General features: G+C 44.0%; 1 non-coding gene across 1 annotated transcript; it reads left to right on the forward strand.

The window, feature by feature from the left end:
* The first annotated feature begins 7,433 nt into the window (after nucleotides 1–7,433).
* Nucleotides 7,434–7,505, forward strand: TRNAP-UGG. Its single transcript has one exon. It is a non-coding gene; the product is annotated as a tRNA-Pro (tRNA).
* The last annotated feature ends 1,157 nt before the right edge of the window (nucleotides 7,506–8,662 follow it).

Below are 8,662 nucleotides of genomic sequence, written 5' to 3' on the forward strand. Positions count from 1 at the left end.
TTGCCCTTTGGGAATTCCCTTCTTCAGGGGCAAGGGGTAAAAACTGTCCCACCTAAGGAGGCTGTTGGTCGCAGTCTCTTTGCGGAACAGTCGTGTGCCAATATTGCCCATCTTGTCCCTGAAGATGGTCAAATCGAGGAAGGTGATTTGAGATTCCTGGATCTCCGACGTGAAGAATAGTCCCATCGTATTTATATTCAGGTCTGAAACAAATTGATTAAAATCCTCAACACTCCCTGACCACAAAATCAACACATCGTCGATGAAGCGTAACCACAAATTAATGTGGTCAGCCCATCTCTGATTATCAGCGAACAGAACTTCCCGTTCCCACAAGCCCAGGTAGAGATTAGCGAAAGTTGGGGCACAGGGGCTCCCCATCGCCACTCCCCTGAGCTGGTGGTACATACGGTGATCGAAAATAAAACAGTTGTGTTCAAGAATGAACTTCATTAGTTCAAGGACAAATTCGTTATGCTGCCAGCAATGGATGCCACGTTGATTAAGAAATGAGGCCACAACTCCACATCCCCTGTCATGGGGTATGGAGCTGTACAAGGCCTCAACATCCAAACTGGCCAGCATAACGTTCTCACCAAGATGAATTCCCTCCAGTTTCTTGATCACATCCATAGAATCACGTACATACGAGGATAGGGCCACCGCGAACGGTCGTAGAATCCTATCCATGTATGTACTGATCGGATGTGTCAAGCTCCCAGTCCCTGAAACAATGGGACGTCCCTTTAATGGGGAAAGTCCCTTGTGCACCTTGGGTAACCCATAGAAGCAAGGGATCTGGGGATGTTTGGGGAACAAAAAGTCAAACTCAGACCGACTAATCAGGTCATGATCATGTGCTGCATCCAAAAGATCCTTCAATTTCCTCCTGAATGTCTCAATTGGATTCATTTCCAGCACACGGTAACATGAGTCATCACTAAGAATGCTAAGACACATGGTCTTGTACTGTTCACAATTCATTACGACAATATTCCCTCCCTTGTCCGATGGTTTAATGACAAGGGAGTTGTCACGTTCCAGCGAGATTAATGCATCAATTTCCCTTTTGTGGAGATTAGATTCAATCCCTCTGGATGTGTCAAGCATTCTCAGTTGGTCAGTCACGACCTTTAGAAAAATGTCAGGGGGTGTACCATCACTTAGGGGTGGGTTTTTTGTGGAGGGCAGTTTCAGATCCGTGAATGGACCCTCACCAACATCCCTCTCCCCTTCTTCTATAAGAGATACCAGTAGTTGGATATCCGGCAGGTCATGGATGGCAATACCCAATTCATTGCATTGTTGTTGATTATGTGTCGCAAAGAATTTTTTCCATTTAGTATCAATAGGATCACCCCATGAAGAGGTTAGTAACCATCTGGGGAACAATAGGTGTGTGACTATAGAGAGTATACCATATCCCTAAAGAAGCAAGTTGACAGGAGAGGGAGTTGGGATAGATAGAAGAGCAGTTAAAGCGAAATGCAGAAAAGTTGAATCAATATACTTTTAGCAGTGTATATTTAGTGGTGATTAATTGGATATCAATTGTCCACTTGTAGACGTCTTGGAGATGGACCTCGGGTGTTTTTCCTGTGTCTTTGAGACTTCGGTGTTCGCTGTTTATCCCAAGGATCCAAGTTGGGTATTTCTGGAAGCTCTAGGAGGTCCTGAACAGGGTCCCAATTTTGGATGTTTAGAGGACCGCAGCCTAGCAGATCATATAGTGACTCTAAGTCCTGATGTGAGGTGATAGACAGTCTGCGTCCTTCAAACATAAAGGAGATTCCAAAAGGAAAGGACCAACGGTAAAGAATCTTCTTGGACCTAAGCCAATCTGTAAGAGGTTTAAGTGCTCTCCTCTTCCTCAGGGTGGACTGGGCCAGGTCTTGGAAGATGAGGATGTCTTTTCCTTCCCATTGTATGGGGCCTCCGGATCTTGCTTTATACATGATCGCTTCCTTCACTGGGAATGCCAGAAACTTCCCTGGGAGGTTCAGATGATGCAGGTCTTGGTTTCAAAGCCCTATGGGCCCTCTCCAGGATAACTTCGTGGGCTGTGTCAGGTCCCAGAAGCATGAGGCATATCTGTACTACTGTGTAAGGAAGATCTCCTGCGGATATAGATTCGGGGATGCCACGGAAGCGAAGGTTGTTACGTCTTCCTCTGTTCTCCTGGTCTTCAATTGCGCTGTATAAGCTATTGAGATTTTTCTGAACCAGGGAGATGCTATTTGTAACCGCTTTCTGATGTTGAATGACGCTTATCTGGTTTTCTTCCAGGGTCTCTACTCTTCTCCCTATCTGCCTCACATCAAGTTTAATGGATGATAGGTCAGAGCTGATAGGCTCTAGAGCAGAGGATAGCGAGGACGCAGGGCTTCTTTCAGGAAAGATCTGGAGATGGGGAGGTTGTCTATTTCTTCTCCACTTTCCCATTCTTGGGCTGGGATTTCTGCCTGTTTGCGGCTTGAGGCGTTCGGAGTGTCTGGCGCCATTTTATGTTCTCTGGCTGCGACAGTTGCAAAAATGTATCCATCTCTCCATTTGATGGATTTGATTTTTGCTGACCAGCTGCTTCCCCAGCTTTGGAGCCACCTATTTTTACCATCTTGGTTAAATCAGGCTGATATGCCACGCTATTAGGGTGAATATTGGTTAGGGCAGCGAGGTTAGACCATCCCGCTCTGTATTTATTTTTTCCCTTTTTTCTTTTTTATGTTTTAAGGCCTAAATTGTTGCAGCTAGAAAACTTCTGTCATTTTGGGTTATCATTCCAAATATGACACTGTCACTTTAAATCGGGGTCCAGGTATGACGCAGTCTCTTTAAATCTAGTAATGCAGAGTGAACACTTCACGACAGCCTGCAGACTTCCAGACCTAATACTGATCTGACAGGGGGCAGGTAAGGTGAAAAATCGCTATTAATCAGAGTTATGCTAGGGATATGAAGCTTGCTGTACACTGGGTGCGATCTTTACTGGGAGCGATCTTTACTGGGAGCGATCTTTACTGGGAGCAATCGCACAAATCTTCAACAGCCAGTCCCTGCAGCTGTCCGGCACCTTTATCAGAGGTCTCCTACTACTGGTTGTTATTTAATTTATTTATCAGGGACGAAGTTTGCCTCCGGTGACAGGCTATGTGAGCGCTCTGTCGGATTCACAAGATGGCGCCCGCACCGGGAGTACCAGCTTACAGGGCGATGCAGTGAACCCCTATGAAGCCGGATCAAGGTAAGCAGTTTTGGGGGCAATTACCTTATGACCAACTTGCGGTGGTGTAGGTCTTGCCGATTGAGACAGGGGGGAATCTCTGTTTTCACCTTTGCGCCGCTACAAATCCAGGCCCGGGGATTTTTCCTCCGCTAGGCCTCAATCTTTGATCCGTGACGGAGCGGTTTTCCGGCCCCCCAGAAGATTCAGGACAGGGCAGATGTTGCTTGGAGTCTCTGGGGGTCCTAGAAGGGGTCCTCAAACCTTGCGCTGAGGCTTGCGGTGGTGTTATTCTGTCCGACCGGGTAAAGGGAAGTCCTGTAACCGACCGCACTCCCGATAAATCTAGGCCGGTGATTTTTCTTCCGCTAGGCCTCTCTTGAAACTCCGGATCCGAGCGGTCCTGTAACCCCAGAAAGGTCTCAAAACAGGGCTGATGTTAAACGGAGTTGCCTGGGGACCCAAGTGAGGTCCAAACTCTTTTTAAATAGAGCGGATAAGGTTAGATTAGGTCTGCTGTGGCAGAGCTGCAGCGAGAGACGTCTTTCCCGGTCAGCTGCAAGCCACGCCCCCCAAACCCAGCTCCTTTTTCACAACCACTGTCTCCACCTCCAAATCTTCCATCTTTACTCTTAATTTTGTAACTTCATCCCAAATTATGATGATATCCCCTTGTAATGCCGCCATTGTAATTTTTTATTGAGATACACTGCTATTAGTTATATTCACTGCCCCCAGAATTTCAGCTAGTTTATTGTTAACACTATCTAGGCCTTCCCTATCAACCTCCTTAACCTCCGTGGCAGCCAGCATTGTAGCAATGGGCTTATTTCCTCCCGATTCAGGGAGGCCTCCGGCTTTTTGGAAACCCCCCTGGTTTTGGGCGTTGGAGACCGCAAAAATTTATCAAGGCGCGTTTGGGGACTAGTCCCGGGGCCTCCTTTCGGGGGCCTTACCCCCCCCCCCTGATTTCTGAAACTTAGGGTGCATTATAGCTGCGTATTTTACCACACTATCTCATAAAGGGTAACCAAGGTTTACATTTACTGAGGGAGATCCTGGGGAGAGAAAAGAAGTTCACTTCATGCAGAGTAGATCCTAGGGAGAAAACAGGAAGTTCACTTCATGCAGAATAGATCAAACGGCATATAATCATATCCGCATTCTTAAAGCGAAATAGTAAACTGCATATTAGGGAAGGAGTACAGATTGAAGCAAGTTGGAACTTAAATGATGTTATGAGATAGATATAAACACTCCATTCAGTCCAAGTTAGTCGAGAATAGTCTATATTAGTGGACATAGGATATTTAAGGTAAGCAGAGCAAGGCTTAGGGTATGAGAAGTCCCGACTGCAAATCCCACTCAAACCCCTTCTTTTGAAATCCCCTCTTGCAGTTCACTTATGATTCTTCTCTTAGGTAATTGGTTTGGTATGTACCAAGCAAGCGCTGCACATGTCAGACAATTTTGAATGGTGAAACTCGGAAAGATATTAAAAACTCCAAGTGCTGTCTTTGGCTTTTTTCTCGCTCCCTGAGCGAGAATCATACCCCATATGCACCTTAGGGTGTTTCACTTTGTAATGAAAAAAAAATTAAATGTAAACTTTTTGCAGACTTTGCTTACGCTCAGAGTCTCAGTGTTGTAAAATATATATATGACAAATTTCAAGAAGATTGTATAATATTTTGAGGTTGCACACTTTCATCAGTTTTGTAAAAGTAGGCAAAAAATATGATTTTTTAATGTTAATTAGTTTTATTGGGAAAACTAGAAATCACAAACTTAAAATAATATTAAAACTCGACACTAAGATTAATAGGTGGTATGATAGGCAAAATATGTGTTATATTAATCAACTTTAAACCATGCAATCCTTTCATTTGTTAGCTTGGTGACGACTTTTCTGTGATGCTTGACTAACCTCAACAAGAATAGTTTTTGCTGTCTGTCCCTGACCGATTTGTTAAACCTTTTTTATCAGAGCAATTCCTCTTTCTGCTGTATCATTGACCACCTTAAGAGCGTTCACATGGCTTCTTAGAGAATCACTGCAGTATTCTGTCACGTCGTGGATCCCAAATAGTGTTGATCGTGAATATTCTAATCGTGAATTTTCATCTCGAATATTGGCACTTTGAGAATTTGTGAATATCTAGAATATAGTGCTATATATTCGTAATTGCGAATATTCTAGATTTTTTTTCATCAGTACCCATGATCACTCACTGCTTCTTGCTTGTGGGCCAATGAGAAGGCTGCAATATCTTTGACTTTAGAAGTAGTGTTGATCGCAAATTTTCGTATCGCGAATTTTACGATTGTCAATTTTCGCAATCAAGAAAATAATGACTGGAGATCACGAATTCTCAAATTCGCGAATATATAACGAATATTTACTCAAATATTCGCAAAATTCAAATATTGCCCCTGCCGCTCATCACTGATCCCAAACTATACAAAGAACGTCTTTGCTTTATTAGTAACGAAATGGCTCAGGTCTTTTCCTTCAAAAACTAGGTTTATACCCTGTAAATGTTTCATTTCCTTTTACTTTGCAGGTTTGGTTTTTTAATTTTTATTCATATTTTCCTTAACAGCCTAAGTAATACGTTAGTCCAAAAAAGCCAATCCTACGTTTGTTTCTGACAGATACCAAATGTGTCTCAGAAACTGTGAGAGCAATTTTTTTTACGTCTGCATCTGAGTAAGTGCTCAGAAGCTGTAGCATATCCAAATAATTCTTTGGAGCCCATAAACTTACAATTGCCTCGTGCAAAAAGCAAACATATATGAGGCTGACAAAATGTGCAACCCATTTCATTCCTTTCAATTCTCGTTGAGGAATATTCAACTGTTTAGTGAAGAGGACAATTTTAAGTGCATATATTGCCTTTTCCTTCCACCTTGCTCTATACAGAGCCGATGGGACTCTGAAACTGAAGTCGTTTTTAGACCAACCGCCTAGGTACAGGAGTGAGAGTAGTAATAAAAGTGATCAATGTGTGCAACCCCTAAACATATAAAATCTTCTTGAAATTTGACATATATATCTTTTACATCACTGAGACTCGGGGCGTAAGCAAAGTCATATGAAAATCACATCTTTGGAAAAATGAAACAACCTAAGGCTACTTTCACACTTGCGTTCAGAGCGGATCCGTCTGCTGTCTGCACAGACGGATCCGTCTGCATTATAGCTTAGAAAAAATTCTAAGTGTGAAAGTAGTTCAGACGGATCCGTCCAGACTTTACATTGAAAGTCAATGAGGACGGATCTGTTTGAAAATTGAGCCATATTGTGTCATCTTCAAACGGATCCGTCCCCATTGACTTACATTGTAAGTCTGGATGGATCTGTTTGCCTCCACACGGCCAGACGGACACCCGAACGCTGCAAGCGGCGTTCGGGTGTCCGCTTGCTGAGCGAAGCGGAGGCTGAACGCTGCCAGACTGATGCATTCTGAGTGGATGCGGATCCACTCAGAATGCATTAGGGCAGTACGGATGCATTCGGGGCCGCTTGTGAGCCCCTTCAAATGGAGCTCACAAGCGGAGCCCTGAACGCTAGTGTGAAAGTAGCCTAATACACCTATTGTTAGTTTTTTCCATAATAAGCCGACATATTGTGGAATTTGGAGGTTTACAAAAGAGAGAAAATCTTACCCACCTGGAGAAAGTGAGGGGAAGTTGGTTTGTTGCTCTAGAGGTGCGATTTTCTACTTTCGGTGTGAGCGGTCCCAGATTCATATCCTGCACGAGCCCTAAAAAGTGCAATTTTGTGTTCCCTTGCAATCATTATCTGTAGAAAAGCAATGTTAATTGTCTTTACCAGAGAAGCTTCCTTCACATTACTGACAGAGGTGTTTCTCAAGAAATACCCCTGTGGTGGGGTACCTTAATTCAACTCAGATTCTGTAAGGAGTAGGTTAAAATCCCCAACCAGCCCTGAAGACGACAAGCAGTTTTCTTCTTCCGGCTTCCACAGTTTAGCTCATTGGTCTTGGGGGTTTTATGCTGGCTCAGGGTGCAAGCGGTCTGGACCTGAAGTGCTGGACAAAGCTGCTCTTTTAAAAACTCCCCTTAGAGTTAATCCTGTATCGCTTATCTTATGTAGTTGCCGTTGTAGGTACCAGGCAAGCTCTCCACCTTAGTGAAGTTTGAGTGACGAAACTCAGAATGCTAAAAAAAAGCACAAGCTGATGCCTGTGGCTCGTTGGTCTAGGGGTATGATTCTCGCTTTGGGTGCGAGAGGTCCTGGGTTCAAATCCCAGAAGAGCTCTTAACTTTCCTGTCTGGAAGCCTAGCTTTCTTCCTTTGCTCCCCTATTACCATTGTACAGTTTTAAGCCTGCCTCTTGTGGCATTTGCTACTTTACAAAAGGCAGAAAAATCGTCTCCTTTTTAAGAGTAGTTTTGTTGGTGTAGCGGTGTGGTTCTTTCTTTAGGTGTGGGAGGTTCTGTCTTCTAATACCACGTGATCCCTTATAGCTGTACTTTCCAATTCCCTTAGTGAAGTTCGAGTGACGAAACTCAGAATTATTTGCACAAAAGCGTTGCACCTGACCTTTACCAGAGCAGCGTGCTTCATGTCACGGACAAAGTCTTTCTCCGGAAGCATTCTACTAAGGGTAGCCTAATTCAACTTGGATGCCTTTCGAAATGGGAATCCGAGCAAGCCCAACGTTGTTGTTTTCAAAGAACACACTAGCTGGTCAAAGGGTATGATTCAAACTTAGGATGCGAGGAATATTAATACCAAGCGAGCCCTCGGTACCAAAACGGTTAACTTCTTCCACTTCTGTATGTAGAGTGTAGTCTTCTCCTTGTAAGTCTCTTGATGCCGGCATTAAAGCTTTCATAATGAATACTGTGAATAAATATGGATAGCGCAAAATGCATTTTGTTGATATTCTCAGGGTGTCCCGTCTGGCGTGGTTCTGGATACTCAGTAAGGGTGTGAGAGGACCTAGGTTTAAATCTCGGACAAGCCTAGTATTTCGAAAGTTCCTGTGATGGTGAATCTGTAGTGCTTCCCCTATGTATTTGACTTTTTAGGTACCAAGCAAGCTCTCTGTAGCAGGAGTGTGCCATCTGAGGCTCATTGATCTAGGGATATGATTCTCGCTTAGGGTGTGAGAGGTCCCGGGTTCAAATCCTGGGTGCCCCTGAAAAGCCTTGCTTTTGGATTCCCCTTCCATCACTGTCGGTAGAAAAGCATAGTTCTTGGTCTTAACCGAGTCAGCGTGCCAGAGATTACAGGCGAGCTCTTGCTCATCTTGTAGAGAAACCGAGTTTTCTTCTGTAGCCACCTGTTGTCAATTTCCTCCAAATAAGCCTTCCCTTTTGGCATTTGCATGTTGACACATGAAAGAAAACCTTATGTCCCTCAAGCGGTTAAGCAGAGCAAGGCTCGTTAGTCTATGGGTATAGACAAGTG

This window comes from Bufo bufo, chromosome 6 (assembly GCF_905171765.1).
Source record: "Bufo bufo chromosome 6, aBufBuf1.1, whole genome shotgun sequence".
Lineage (NCBI taxonomy): Eukaryota > Metazoa > Chordata > Amphibia > Anura > Bufonidae > Bufo > Bufo bufo.